The sequence below is a fragment of the Sycon ciliatum genome, chromosome 1 (genome assembly GCF_964019385.1).
Source record: "Sycon ciliatum chromosome 1, ocSycCili1.1, whole genome shotgun sequence".
Lineage (NCBI taxonomy): Eukaryota > Metazoa > Porifera > Calcarea > Leucosolenida > Sycettidae > Sycon > Sycon ciliatum.
The window spans coordinates 77,669,203-77,683,917 of NC_088643.1; the positions used below are offsets into that span (position 1 = coordinate 77,669,203).

At 45.1% G+C, this 14,715-nt stretch overlaps 2 long non-coding RNA genes across 2 annotated transcripts; one reads left to right on the forward strand and one right to left on the reverse strand.

The window, feature by feature from the left end:
* The first annotated feature begins 33 nt into the window (after nucleotides 1–33).
* On the forward strand, nucleotides 34–4,622 carry LOC135807120 (uncharacterized). The gene is made up of 2 exons (XR_010551474.1): nucleotides 34–401; nucleotides 4,042–4,622. It is a non-coding gene; the product is annotated as an uncharacterized LOC135807120 (long non-coding RNA).
* A 1,727-nt stretch (nucleotides 4,623–6,349) lies between these two features.
* LOC135807121 (uncharacterized) lies at nucleotides 6,350–11,716 on the reverse strand. Its single transcript, XR_010551475.1, has 2 exons — nucleotides 11,220–11,716; nucleotides 6,350–7,291 (listed from the first exon to the last, which is right to left on the reverse strand). It is a non-coding gene; the product is annotated as an uncharacterized LOC135807121 (long non-coding RNA).
* Nucleotides 11,717–14,715: the final 2,999 nt, after the last annotated feature.

The window sequence follows — 14,715 nt, forward strand, 5'->3', positions numbered from 1 at the left end:
GAAGAGTTGTAAAATTACTCCTTCGTAGCCGGGGGAGTCAGAGCGAGGGCGATTCACGGCTTGGTCAAAAAACTGTCGGCCTGGAACGTAAACGTCGATCTGCCGACACAGTTCACTTGGTTCAAACGCCTCACCTGGCATGCTGCCTTGCGTGAAAGGAACATTTTTCCGAAAGCAAGCTTCTTCTCCAAAATTCGAAATTTCTTTCCAAAAATGCCGTCGTCCTTGACCTCGAAGCTGAATGTTGTTAGGATAGAAAATTAGCGAAGATGTAGCCGACCCATTCTGGCAAGCCGTGTGCCCTCTGGATATGCAGTTGTTCGCCATGGTCAACAATCTTCTTCTCCTTCGTTCGTACTTTCACTTTCCTGACCACGAATACAAGCGGTACCCATGCTCAGGTTAGTGTTTATTTGTCTGTCTATGCACATACATGTAATACAATGTACTGTTCGTGCTGTAGGCACTGGCCGATCATGGAAATACATGTAGCGGAAGCAGCCAGCTTTCTTTGAATTCTCATCCTTTCAACAAAAATATGTACACACTTTCCTTGGTTCCTTTTTCCCACCGCCACCATGCATGCACTGCTTTTCAAGTTTGTGTTTGCTTTGGCAGTGGTTTCATGGGCATCCTTCAGCCTTCCCTGGCATTCAAAATTCAGAATAGTTTCCACCCAGGTGCTAGTGCCTCTGTTCTGCTTAGCACATTGTAGTAAAATTTTTTGCAACTGTCCACCACTGCACTCTTGGCTCACATTCACCACACCATAGCGAGGAAGTTTGTTCTTGGATAGATGTCTGGAGGATGTAGAGCATCTATCCAAGAACGAACTTCCTCGCTATGGTGTGGTAAATGTGGGCCAAGAGCGCAGTGAGGAGAGGTGGACAGTTTCAAATTATTTAGCCCCATCCGATCCTTTGTCCGATAATTATGGACATGTTTTACTATACCGGTATATTGAATGGCCACTCATGCTTCTGTTGAGAGGTAACACCATTCAGGAAACTGAGGAAAGCCAGCCGGTGTTGCACAGGATTTGAGGTTGGGAAGAAAAGATGTTCCGATAAAAGAACTGCGAGTACATGGGAAACGTATTATGGAAAGGGCAGTCTGAGTCGAACTAGGATCTCCTGTTCCAGACTGTACCGAAAGCGTGAATATGAATACCGTAAAGTCGCGGATAAAATCCGGGTTTGCATACAAGCACATCGCAGATAGAAGCCTGAAAATCAAACCGGTCGAATGCATATAAGCCCGTCGCTCGTAGAAGCCTTGCTCTATGCAAGCGTGGATCGGGTGGGTCAAGAGTGCATGCACTATGTATGGTGCATAGTAAAACTGCCGCCATACCGGTAGTCAGTGGTAGATCTACGCGTGTCGCACTTAGAAGCCTGGCATACAAGTCTGGCAAAAATATCAGTGGTGCATAATAAGCATGGTTTGCATTAAAACCTGATGGAGAAAGCGGCTTATGTGCTTATAAAATATAAGCCCGGCTTTTATCCGCGACTTTACGGTACAGTAGAATGCCGATATTCCGAACAATCACTTATTCGAAATGCCAGTTTTCATATTGAGGAGCTAGAGTGTGTCTAGTTCCTGTGAAGAGAATGTGAGAAATGATGGAAACGTGAAGGAATGTGCAAGTCTTAGATGGATGTGTGACTGCTCCGTTATCCGAATTTTTCCCCATCCGAACCCCCTGGAGAAAGCGTGCGCCCGACGGGTGCGGATAATCTACACTTTGCTGTAACAGTTATGTACAATGCGTGCCGATGCACATTGGACAACGTTGCAAATGTAGAATTGTAGGTGGACTGTGGTTCACATTAGACGATCGGAGTAGCCCCACCAAACGAAGAGAGCTCAACATCACAAGGTAGAGCTTGCATGTACAATCGAAAAAGAGTACATATACCATTAGCTGATGTTGACTTGTTAGTGTGCGTTACGAAGTCTGAAGAAAATGTTGAACGATCTCGGCTGGGATGACGGCTACACCTTAGCTCAGTGATTAGAGCATCGCTGGCCTCAAGTGAAGGTCCCTGGTTCGAATCCTGGTGGTGACAGTCAATTTTTCTTCAGACCTTTCCCGTTTGTGCCTTTCCCTCTAACCAGTGAATATTACTGTTAGCTTCGTACTTTGAGTGATTATCACTTACAGTTACATATACAATGTACTTGATAATTTCTTAGCGCATGAAAATCGGAGTCAGTACCACAATATTCCTCCCTCACTATATGAGTCTAGATACTTTGAATGTGGAACAGGGTCCAGGACAGGATCGTCTGCTCTATCCGAATTATGGCCTGGTTGCAATTTGTCTATTTACCAGCAGGTACATCGCACCAGGGAGTCATAGCACCTACACTGTAGGGAGACTACACAATACTTTATAGAATTTTGGGTCAGGATTTGGAGGTTTTCCGTGATCTGTGCAACCCGCGATCACGGCATTGACCTACTGACCCTGAGAACGGCCCAGGTTAGCAATACCATGTACGAGCGTGTATAGATCTGCCCAATGGTGCCCCAAGGGTGGCTGAAACAGGAACCCCTGGGTTGAACCCCATGTCATTTAGCTTTACAGTCGCCTGTGTCGTCTCCCTAGATGCTACAACTCCCTGCATTGCACCCAGTAAATGCAGCACATCAAGTATACAGCCATGTAGTGTTGGTTGTCACCTGTTCTGATCGTGTGATATCACTAACAATCTTCTACGGTCCATTCATTTTTAACCTGGCACGTTAGGGGCCGTCCATAATTATCTATCTTTAACAGATTGAGTATCTTTAACACGAAACGAGAAAAAAATCGTTCATGGGCGGGTGGGTCAAGAAGGGTTTCGTAATGAAAAATATTGATAGCTGAAACACTAGTCCATTCCAGCTATTTTTCGTTGAGGGGTGAGTAGGTGGGGGTGGGGGACGGTCACAAGTTGCTCATAACTAAACTTTTCATTTCGTGAAAATTATCGATAATGCCGCGTCCATAATTGTCGATCTTTTACACGAAGAGAAAAAGTTTCGTTTGTTGGTGGGTCAAGGGGAGTTTCGTTTCGAAAAAATATTGATATTACAGACATCAATCGGGGGGGGGGGGGGGGTGGAGGAGGGTCCTTCTTTCATTTCGTGAAAATTATGGATAATGCTGGATAGCTCCTTTAGTCTATGCAATAAAATAGTTGTTTTCTTCACACAGTACCGTAAAGTTTAAACAATATCCGGCCATGTTTGTACCGAACATTTTTTCGAAAGGTAATTTCTCAAATGTTGCCTTGAGTACATTCTCAGCAACATAGCGGGCCAGTTTCAAATAATTGGACTGCAAACTTGCATCGCTGGTTGTTGCAGCTCCATCACAGGTCGTATCACGGGAAATTGAGTCCAGCTTGGGTGCAGTAGCATGCATGTACCTGATGATATTGTTGCAATGGATCATAGTGAGGGCGTAGCAGTACTTGTGCACTGATAGTTGGTAATGGCATGAGTACATAACCAAGAGTGGGCAACTCGATGATCCCTCTGCCCACGGCAGAAAGTTTCATCACTTCGGTTTTTGTGGGCCATTGAGCTCATTAATACCATCATGCGTAGCCAGAGATCAAAACTTGTACATCACAGCTACGGCAGTTGAAGCAGAACAATGAACTGTGGATCCATGCCTACTGAACCTGATGAAACACTCTATCTACATGGCACATGTAGAAATATATGCGCGCTTGCTCATAACCATTGGATTTCGAAGCCGATCGTACCTTATGTTAGTAGTTGCACATTCTTAGCAGTTATGTAGTTTGATAATAACGTTACAATAGATTATTAATACTGGTGGAAACGTTATGCTGGTTGCATATTTGGTACCCGGTGTGCCATGACCAGGCATGCTAATTCATCGGATATTAGCAAGTTTGCCTGCCTGCTGGGTGTTGTATCTTAGCTTCACTGTACTACAAATACGATAGGCTTAGTTTTCCTAAATTGCTTCTTTATAACATCCAGTTTGTTTTGCTGCAATCTTTTCATGTGTTTTGCAGGATTGTAGCCAAGGGTGAATACCATTATCATGAGCGAAGGTCTCTGAGAACTCATGTCTGAAGGCTGGTCATGTTGGCCCAACGATGACTTTCATTGCCTGTATCCGCCACCTTCATACTGGAATGAACTGGAACATGTTCACTCTCTGTTTCTCATGTGGAAGGACGGAACAGATTGTTTGTCTGTCTCTGTGGATCACCGAAGGCTGAACAGTACAGTTGGAAGAATATTGGATCTCACGAAGTGACTGAATCTGAAGCGGCTGACATGCATCTGCACAGCGCTTTCTTTCTGAGATTTGCTTCAAGGCAGGTTATTGTGTACAATTTTGTCCACAGTATTCCTATATTTGCCAAACGTATTTCTCTGATAGTATTGTGACTACACACGCGCAATGATCTCTCCGTCATCAGTCTTTCGCAATGATGTGGCTCACTGACGACAGCATGCATAGCCATAGATCAAATGAGCAGCTAAGGTAGTTGAAGCAGAAGAATGGATCAATGCATCCTGAACCTGGTGTACTGCCTTTATGCACCCTCAGTAGTATTTGTAACGTGTTAACTATGAAGTATCAACATTGCTTCTCTTCTATGTGGGTGGTGTGAGTGAATGTCAGATGGTCTGTACTGCCATGGCCGATGGTGTTCACTGGAAGATGTTGGGTTGGACCATTGTGCCCTCTTGCAATATGCTGTTGCAGCCTGAAGGCAATGAAAAAGTTCGAATGCTGATCTGCTTTCAAGCGTAGAATGTTACATTATGTGCATTACATATTTGCATAATTATGTTTTGTACTGGAGTGTGAATGTGCGGCAAGTGCATGCACATGTAAGTATATCGCACTGCAAACAGCCTAAGAGTTCACATGGTGTGTGATAAGTACACTTTTGGAAAGTGCGTGCACAGTCGAATCATGTAATGTTAAAACAGCCTTCGTGCTCCTCCCTGAATGGCTGCACAAGTAGAAATCTCCATCTTCCTTTGCTTCTTTTTGCTTGAGCTGGCATGGTGGTCGTAGAGTTGGAAATTGTCAAGTATGATAACAATCATTGTTTGGTCTGGAGACAAGAATGCATTTGGATAATTGTCCCAGGACTGCATGGCTTCCCAAACTGCATGTTGAATGCCATAGATGATTATTGTTCGGTTCAAGAAAGGACTCGTGGGTCTGTCTGGCTATTGTGAGCTCTCGCTAGTCCATTTCCATAGCACTTGCTCTGGATTCACTCGCTGGAATATTCTCCAGTATAGAACAAGAAGTTTAAAAAACCTACTGGTGATATTAGTATGTTTTAAAAACTAGTTTCTCCGCACTGTACCGCAGCTTTTGTTATCACACACATGCGGGTTATATAGTTTATCTACAATCCAGCATGATGTTCTTCCAAGAACGCCCCCGACCTAGGCCGTCGGAACGACGTTCTTTGGTGTGCAACATCACTTATAGTTCTAAATCTTAGAATTACCGGTAAGCGCAGGATTTTAGTGATCACGGTTCCAAATGCATGTCATTGCACTCCACCTTTGGGACTTATTAAACATGTCATTGCACTCCACCTTTGGGATTTATTAAGAGCTGCATGCATGCATGCCAAAGCTTGTCATAAAAGAAGAGCAGACTTAAATAGGCATCTTGCATGCATGATTTCTAACATGTAACATCCCTGCCGAAGAGCGTTCTTCCATACTACAGTAGAGTCGAGCGTCCAAGAACGTTGTGTCCAAGAGGTTAGCCTGGGGTGTTCTTATTTTTCAGCCATCCGGCTGCGCTCTTATAGCATGTTCTTAGAAACAATCATGTTAGGATCATAATTATGTATCCCGAAAGCTACCGGAAAACCAACACCGCCATTCTTTTAAACTTAAGGCGGTGGTGTTCTTAGCATTTCAGGCTGGACATTCTTGGGCAACACGTTCTTCGGCGCCTGACTCTACTGTAGTACTGTACATGAAATACAGCTGCTACAACTGTAGTAATATAGAATGCTGATTATCCGAATGATTGATTGTCCGAACTGCTCAGGCTGCATGGCAGCAGGCTGTCATCAACATGCATCCCATGATAATTTCGAGGAGCTGGAGTGTGTGCCAAAAAGAATGAGAAATGAAAGTATGCATGAGGAAATGAGTATGTTTTAGATGAGTGTTTTCCCACGCCCTTATCCGAACATACATGCACTCGATCGCCATAACCCCTGGCACACAGCACACAGCTTCAGAACCTGAGAGAGTATGATATGGGTATGTCACAAGTACTCCCAGGTCCCGAAGCTTTCGTCTCAACAAAGGATCATAATCAACGACTTGTAATGAACTACATTTTGGTGGTATTATACCGTACTTGTTTACGAATGAGTTTAAAGCATGAGAACTATCCACAGCAGACATTCTCACTGTTCGGAGTTGCCAAAAAAGTGGTGCATGTACAAATCAGGGATGGGTACAATACAGTGTACCAACATCTGAGGTGAGTCTATCAGGAAAGTGAATGTCGTCCACTCTATAAAATGGGGTCCCTCAAGAAAGATGGGATTTTGCAGACTTGGACGTTTCCAGCCAGGTGACTGTATATACAGTGATCTAAGTTATGCAAAGCTTGACATGAATGATTGGCTGGACACGTCGAAGAGAAGGAAAAGAGAAGCAGACCAACCTTACACCAGCTGAGTGTAGCAGCCCAAAACAACAAACTAATTCTGTGTGGCCTTAGAGGAGCTGGGCAAGATGTGTACAGTGAATTAAACAATACAGTAAAAGTGGGAGAAGAAGTGACAAGACTGAGTATGATACACTGTGCCAGCACAGTGCACATACTAGTGCAACTGTTGGTGTAGTTACAGTTAGCCCACACAAGCAGGTCACTCGATTGTAGATACACAGAGCGCATTCTACATCATACAAAACATGTTGAGCTAGGCAGCAGTGGCTAGCATTTACCGACATGCACCAATGCCAATGCGCGGCTTGAGCAAATATTACAAGCCTCAGAACACCCATACGCCATTTTAGAGACAGAACAAGGCGATGAGTAAGCACCAAAGGATTATATGAATAGCGGCCAGGCAATAATTCAGGCCACTGCTGCTAATCAAGGACTAGTTACTAGTACTAGTATGTTGTCAGTGTACCCTGAAACGATGCAATCACAGCGAACGTGATACATGCACATCATGTTGCCTGGTTCTTGGTTAAAAGTTGTATCCTCAATGCTTGAGGTTTGTGGGGTCCCTCCAGCTTCTCAGAGTCCTGCACAAAAAAGATAAAAGCAAGTGCAGGTAGAATAATAGTAAGCTCACATAAAACCTCTTCGTCTTGCTAACAAATTTCGTGATTAAATCCCCAGCATGGGAACGAGGCTACAGGAAAAAAAAGTTCAACCATAATAATGCAAAAAGGCAACTTTAGCTAATCATATTTTTGGCAGCAACACTATACTGTTTGTATAGGAGAGTTGGCTTGGTGTATTCATGCCAAATGAACTCCATATAGTATTGTATTACTGTACTTCATCATTTTACTTGAGCATTCATTCCCAGTAGCCCTAATGTCTTCTAACAGAGTGCGCAAGGTACTGCATATTCGGCGCATATTTTATTTTCGGCTATTATCGGCCTGCGCATTTGTAATTCGGAAAGTGGTGGACATCACGCAACTGAATTGTAAATAAAAGGGGGTTTGTCAACTGACAACCGCATACTTTTCGACATCACAAATAAAATAATTTTGCGTCCAGCGCATGCGCCAGGAGCGAATAGCAACTGAATAGAGCGGTTGTCATTTATTTACTAGAGGAAACGCAAAAGGTAACAAGATTACGTAACCAAAGGTGAGAAGGCACTGAACGAACTGTCAACCTACGAATACAACCTCAGTGCAACAACGTGCTCTTTCTGCTTACACAAGCAGAAAGAGAAAGAGCATGTTGTTGCACTGAGGTTGTATTCGTAGGTTGACACTTCGTTCAGTGCCTTCTCCCCTTTTATTTACTGGGCATTTGTAGCCTAAAATTTGTTTTGCAAGGTTCAATGTGACAGTGTATACAGGCATCAGCAGTACAGGCTGAAATTTCAATGTGGCCGAGATGTGTTTTTGCCCTGGGGAGGCTGCAATTTAAAAGCGTCGAAAATTTGCATACTTTACAACACAGTACTGAGCATGCGGTGAGCTGATGACGAAATGAATTGGAGGTGCTAATAATGCTAAGGGATTCGGGGGTGCATCAAAGGGGTCAGCACCAAGGAATGGGATAGATTTGTGCCCAGTTCGGGTATGTATATTGGGTATAGAACGGAAATTATTGGCTAAGCCTCGGGCGACTCCTACCAGTATTGCCACCAATGGCCCATGGCTACTGATCTCTGTGATAGAAATGAGACGTGTATGTGAAACCAAAATATGGCTTTTCAAGATGTACTGTAAGACATTCTGTTATAACGAGTCGCAAATTTAACGATTGTCCAAAATTCATAGGTTAACGAGAAGATATGTTAACAATCTTGCAGTATTCTGCCATATCCACACACAGCATATATGAAGCAGTACGGCCTCAACGGATCTATTATAACGAAGAAATGTCATCCGTTAAAACGTTAGATTTGCTTCCTCGTTTAAATATATAATATATACTGTAAGACATGATTGTATATTATAAAATCATGTCTTACAGTATGTGCATTTTGTGAAGATCTGATGTAAGTCATTAGGGACACCTTGTTGGGTCTTGCCAACATTCAATTATTATGATGTTCATATCTATGCAATAACGTTAATGGAATTATCAGCAAGAATCAATAACCCCAAGAGTATGCAGCTTTACACATGGAGTCTGCCACAACACGTTTACCAAAGTACATGAACCTAGACACGAGCTGAGGAATCAGCTGAGCTGCTGCATCATTTATGATCTGCTATAGTTTCCAGTCTCCATGGAGGTTTTTCTTGGAAACGTCGAATCTACAGTATTAGGTGTGAAACTGTTGTACTAAACAGCAGGAGATAGAATCTATTCAGCTCGGACAACATTTCACTACGTACGGAAGGAAGTACGCCGATCAAAGCTTGCTACACTCCCGTTTAGTCAACTTAACGGCCCAAATAATGCTTGGGTCATGAACTCATCGCTGTTGGTCTTTCGAGGGTGCCTGACAATGGTTGTTAATGCACAGCACCAGCCGGGCCAAATGACAAGATCAGAGACATAGATCTTCCTAGTTCAATTGCTGAAACGTGACTTGTGCAAATGTTACGTAGCAAAAGGAACTGTACTATGGCACTACACGCCATCCACAATAATCAAAAATGCCCACTTGACAAAACAGAATTTCATCAACGGAGCCCCTGGATTTTCTCTTCTGTACATATGCATTATGGAGTCATAGCATAAGGGAGACGGCACGGTAGACTTTCAGCCTAAATCATGACGAGGGCCAGCTGGGCAGCTCAAAAGAGAGCTCTATGCACTATCGGCAGAGTGGTATACATGAATAGAGAGTGACCACCCAGTGCATGAAGCTTTTCGTGTCACCCTAGAAAATTTCAAAAATTAATAATGTGGGTTCAACCCTGGGCTGCCAGTGACAGTTGCCCTAACTGCCTTAGGGGCAAGTGCGATACATACATGCTCGCATATAGCATCGCTTGACTGACCCATGCTTTGGGCCAGTGGGTCAAGTCCGCGATCACGAGTTGCATAAACCACAGATCATGTAGAATCTCCATGGATCCAATCTGTGTACTGTAAAAGCAGAAATTTTCGGTGGTGTAGTATTTTCGGAATTCTCCAAAATCGGCGATTCGGTGGAGGGAAATTTTTCGGTAATACCCGCTTTCCAGGTAAGAGTGCTAGTACCACTAAGTAGTACCGAAAAAGTTCGGTGCATTTTTTCGGTAAAAATTGTCGGCACCAAAGTTACCGAAAATAAAACACCACTGAAAAATTTCCGCTTTTACAGTACATCATTTTGGGTATCATGATCTCGTGTTGTTTCCTTGGGTGCTACGACTCCCTGACATGCATTGATCCATGGAACGGTATGAATTGGGCGATTTCAGCCAATCAGTGGACGTTCGGAGAGGGGTAAATTCAACGATACACCCCGCTCAGTTCACAAGGGTTGCGCCAAGAGTGAATATTGGAAGGAGTCTTGGGAAAGTGCCCTGGGAGAAATGGATTGCACCATTCTATACATGTACTGCATTCCCTTAATTTCCTTGTGCTACGTCCTATACCCTTCATATACTCATAGAATAATCCAAACGTATCTGCAGTCAACCACGGGTATAACAACCCACGGATAGTGACACTATCTTCAGACCTAGTAACAATATAGCCGTATATTTTCAACCCCGTGAATGACGACAACTCCCAAATACCAACACTTTTCTCATGCCCGATCAAGGGTCGTTCGTTACTGGCAAAGTTAGCAGGATATCATGTCATGTAGTCATTATTACTTCAGGCAGGGACAATGAAATACACCCCCCCGCCCCCTTTCCTGCAGAGGGAACAGTGCTGTGTGTCCAGGTCCGCATGCAGCATGGAGGTGCTAGTAAGTCACTGGCATTATTTTCTCTTGTGGATCGATGTACAGTGCGTGACAATGCTTCCATAACGTTAGTGGTGGTGGTGGTGGGAGCATACTGCACTGCAGGGCATTACAGCACTGGCATACTATTATTTTCTCTTGCAGACTCTTGCACGACAATGCTTCTATAGTGGTGGTCACGGTGATGGTAGTGGTGGCGGCGTGGTGGTGGTGGTGGTGGTGGTGGTGGTGGTGGTGGTGGTGGTGGTGGTGGTGGTGGTGGTGGTGGTGGTGGTCACAGTGGTGGTGGTGGTGGTGGTCACAGTGGTGGTGGTCACAGTGGTGGTGGTGGTGGTCACAGTGGTGGTGGTGGTGGTCACGGTGCTGCTGCTGCTGGTAGTGGTGGCGGCGGTGGTAGTTGCGGTGGTGGGAGCATTCTGCACTGCAGGGCATTAAAGCAAGCTCGATTGTGCATGCATGGTGGCGGTGGGAAAGAGGGGCCAAGGAAAGTGTGTACATATTTTTGTTGAAAGCACGAGAATTCAAAGAAAGCTGGCTGCTTCCTCTATTTCCATGATCGGCCAGTGCCTGCAGCACGAACAGTACATTGTATTACATGTATGTGCATAGACAGACAAATAAACACTAACCTGAGCATGGGTACCGCTTGTATTCGTGGTCAGGAAAGTGAAAGTACGAACGAAGGAGAAGAAGATTGTTGACCATGGCGAACAACTGCATATCCAGAGGGCACACGGCTTGCCAGAATGGGTCGGCTACATCTTCGCTAATTTTCTATCCTAACAACATTCAGCTTCGAGGTCAAGGACGACGGCATTTTTGGAAAGAAATTTCGAATTTTGGAGAAGAAGCTTGCTTTCGGAAAAATGTTCCTTTCACGCAAGGCAGCATGCCAGGTCAGGCGTTTGAACCAAGTGAACTGTGTCGGCAGATCGACGTTTACGTTCCAGGCCGACAGTTTTTTGACCAAGCCGTGAATCGCCCTCGCTCTGACTCCCCCGGCTACGAAGGAGTAATTTTACAACTCTTCAGGCCAGCAACAGGTCTCTGATGCAGAGCTGCAAGTGACGGATATCGGTCATTTGCAGCCACTAATAAGAGCCTCCTGGTCGTTGCAATCTGATACATAATATACCTCCTGCAGATGCAAATTTCGCGCGAACGGATTCACGTGACCACACAGGACTGTAGAAGTGGACTTTTGGCGGCATATCAGTATTTGACCCGGGTCAACTGTCTTCATGTAAACGCTCACCTCTTTTGTCTATCGTACAGACTTTCAACCCGGGCTGAACTCGACCCGGGTTGAAATTTCTCATGTAAACACAGCCTGTGTTTACATGAAGCGTTTCAACCCGGGTTGAGTTCGACCCGGGTCAGATTTCAACCCGCCATGTGCACAAAGTGAATGGCGCGTTTACATGACGCATTGCGCTTGACCCGGGTTGAAATTTCGCCCCGGGTTAATTTCAACCCTCCCCCCAAGGGGAGGGTTGAAACCAACCCTTGGTCAAGAAAATCGTACAAACGTACTTCTGTGCGTATCTCGCGCCAGGTTTGAACAGGACTGCACATGCAAATTTCGCGCGAACAGATTCACGTGACCATACAGGACTCTAGAAATGGACTTTTGGCGGCATATCAGTATTTGACCCGGGTCAACTGTCTTCATGTAAACGCTCACCTCTTTTGTCTATCGTACAGACTTTCAACCCGGGCTGAACTCGACCCGGGTTGAAATTTCTCATGTAAACACAGCCTAAGGCTGTGTTTACATGAGAAGTTTCAACCCGGGTCGAGTTCAGCCCGGGTTGAAAGTCTGTACGACAGACAACAGAGGTGAGCGTTTACATGAAGACAGTTGACCCGGGTCAAATAATGATATGCCGCCAAAAGTCCACTTCTACAGTCCTGTATGGTCACGTGAATCCGTTCGCGCGAAATTTGCATCTGCAGTACAGCTGCAGTGCTGTTCAAACCTGGCGCGAGATACGCACAGAAGTACGTTTGTACGATTTTCTTGACCCGGGTTGATTTCAACCCTCCCCTTGGGGGGAGGGTTGAAATCAACCCGGGGCGAAATTTCAACCCGGGTCAAGCGCAATGCGTCATGTAAACGCGCCATTCACTTTATGCACATGGCGGGTTGAAATCTGACCCGGGTCGAACTCAACCCGGGTTGAAACGCTTCATGTAAACACAGCCTTAGGAAATAGCTAGGTGAAAAGTTGTAAAGCTGTAAAAGAGTTCTGAACGAAAAGTCGCCTGTGAAACAAATTACCATCAGTGCTAGGGCTAAGCCTAAACCACAGCCTTGGGTAAGCGATCAACTCCGAAGGTTGTTAGAAAGGCGCAAGCACCTCCACGCGAGGGTTTTGAAACATCCCGGAAATGAATCTGTGAAACAACAGTACAGGGCAACAAGGAGGGAAGGCACACTGTTAAATAGAAAGCTGAGACGAGAGTATTACAACAGGGAGTTTCGAGATGTGAAGAATAAGCCAAGGCAACAGTGGGCGCTTCTAAACTCGCTCACAGGGCGCAACTTTGTCCGTGAACAACCAAAAGCTACGTTAGGCGATCTGAGTGCCACATTTGCGTCCATTAGCGCAGATCATAAACGAGTCCTTGAGTACTGGAATGGTGCCAGACGTCTACAAATTGGCTACAGTGTGTCCTGTCCACAAGTCAGGGGACAAATCTGAAGCGTCGAATTATCGCCCCGTTTCACTTTTGCCGATTGTTTCTAAGATCCTTGAGAAGGTAGTACATCGGCAAATGATTAGGTTCCTTCAAGATCACGCTGAGCTTCGTATTCTCCCAGACGAGCAATTCGCCTACCGCAGAGGGCACTCCTGTGAGGATGCGTTAACTCTCGCAGTAAACCGCTGGATGATGAGTGTGGACAAGGGCGAGTATTGCGGGGTTGTACTCGTGGACATGAGCAAGGCCTTCGATCGGGTACGCCATGAACTACTACTTAACGAGCTTCAAGCTATTGGCATAAGCGGAGTAGCACTACAGTGGTTCTCCAGCTATCTCCAGGGTCGACGACAACAGGTGAAAATTGGAAATAACAGAGGAGACGAGACACATTGTACACGAGGCGTTCCGCAAGGGTCGGTGCTAGGGCCTCTGTTATTCTCTTTGTACGTGCGACATGTCCCTGGAGTACTTCGCCACGCAGAGTCCCAACAGTATGCTGACGATATCGCCTTTTATATACACTGTCAGTCTACTGGAGAACTTCAGCACAAGTTGACAAGTGAGTTGAACAGACTAAATACGTACCTTGGAAGCATTGGTCTCATCTTGAATGCCCAGAAAACGAAGTTCATGGTGCTTCGGAAGAAGGCTCTGCCTCTTCCGCCGGATCTTACCATTGCATGCGGTGGTGTCGATATTCGACCTTCTGCCACAGCGCGTTATCTTGGCCTCATTATTGACCAACACCTCACCTTTGAGGATCAAGTCAACCATGTGTGTACATCTGTTTATAAGAAGATAGGAGCATTCCGCCGCTGCCGCCGTACAGTAGATCACACAACTAAGCGAATATTTTATTTATCCCTCATCCAATCCACTATTGAATACGCCAGCAACTCGTATGCTCACTGTCTTACACCATCTTTATACTCTCGCCTTGTTACTTTAAGTCATATCAGCATGAAACAGGTTTTTGGTCTCCCTCGCCGTACCCCGACTGTCTTTGTTTTGCGGCACGCTAAGTTATACTCCCTCGAATCTCGTCTCAACTTGAGGCTTTTTATTTTTGTTTTCCGCTGTATTCATCAGCTTACAAGTCCTCTTCTTTCCTCAATGTTCACCCTCCAGTCGGCTGCTACTTGCACCGAGAGGCGCACTAGAGGGCAATCATTCTCTTCACTTTCTTTGCCCGCTGCTACCACTAGATATGGCATGTTCTCCATTTCTTTCCTTGGCGCTGATAGGTGGAATTCTCTGCCTGTCTCGTGTCGTCAGGTTGAGCATCTATCCGTTTTTGTTTCGCTCTGTAAAGAGCACTTAGGGTTCCCTGTAACAAGACGGCAACGTCTGTAGGGCCTTCCCTATCAAAATAATAAATTCTACTACTACTACTACTATTCTACTACAAAAGTAAATGAA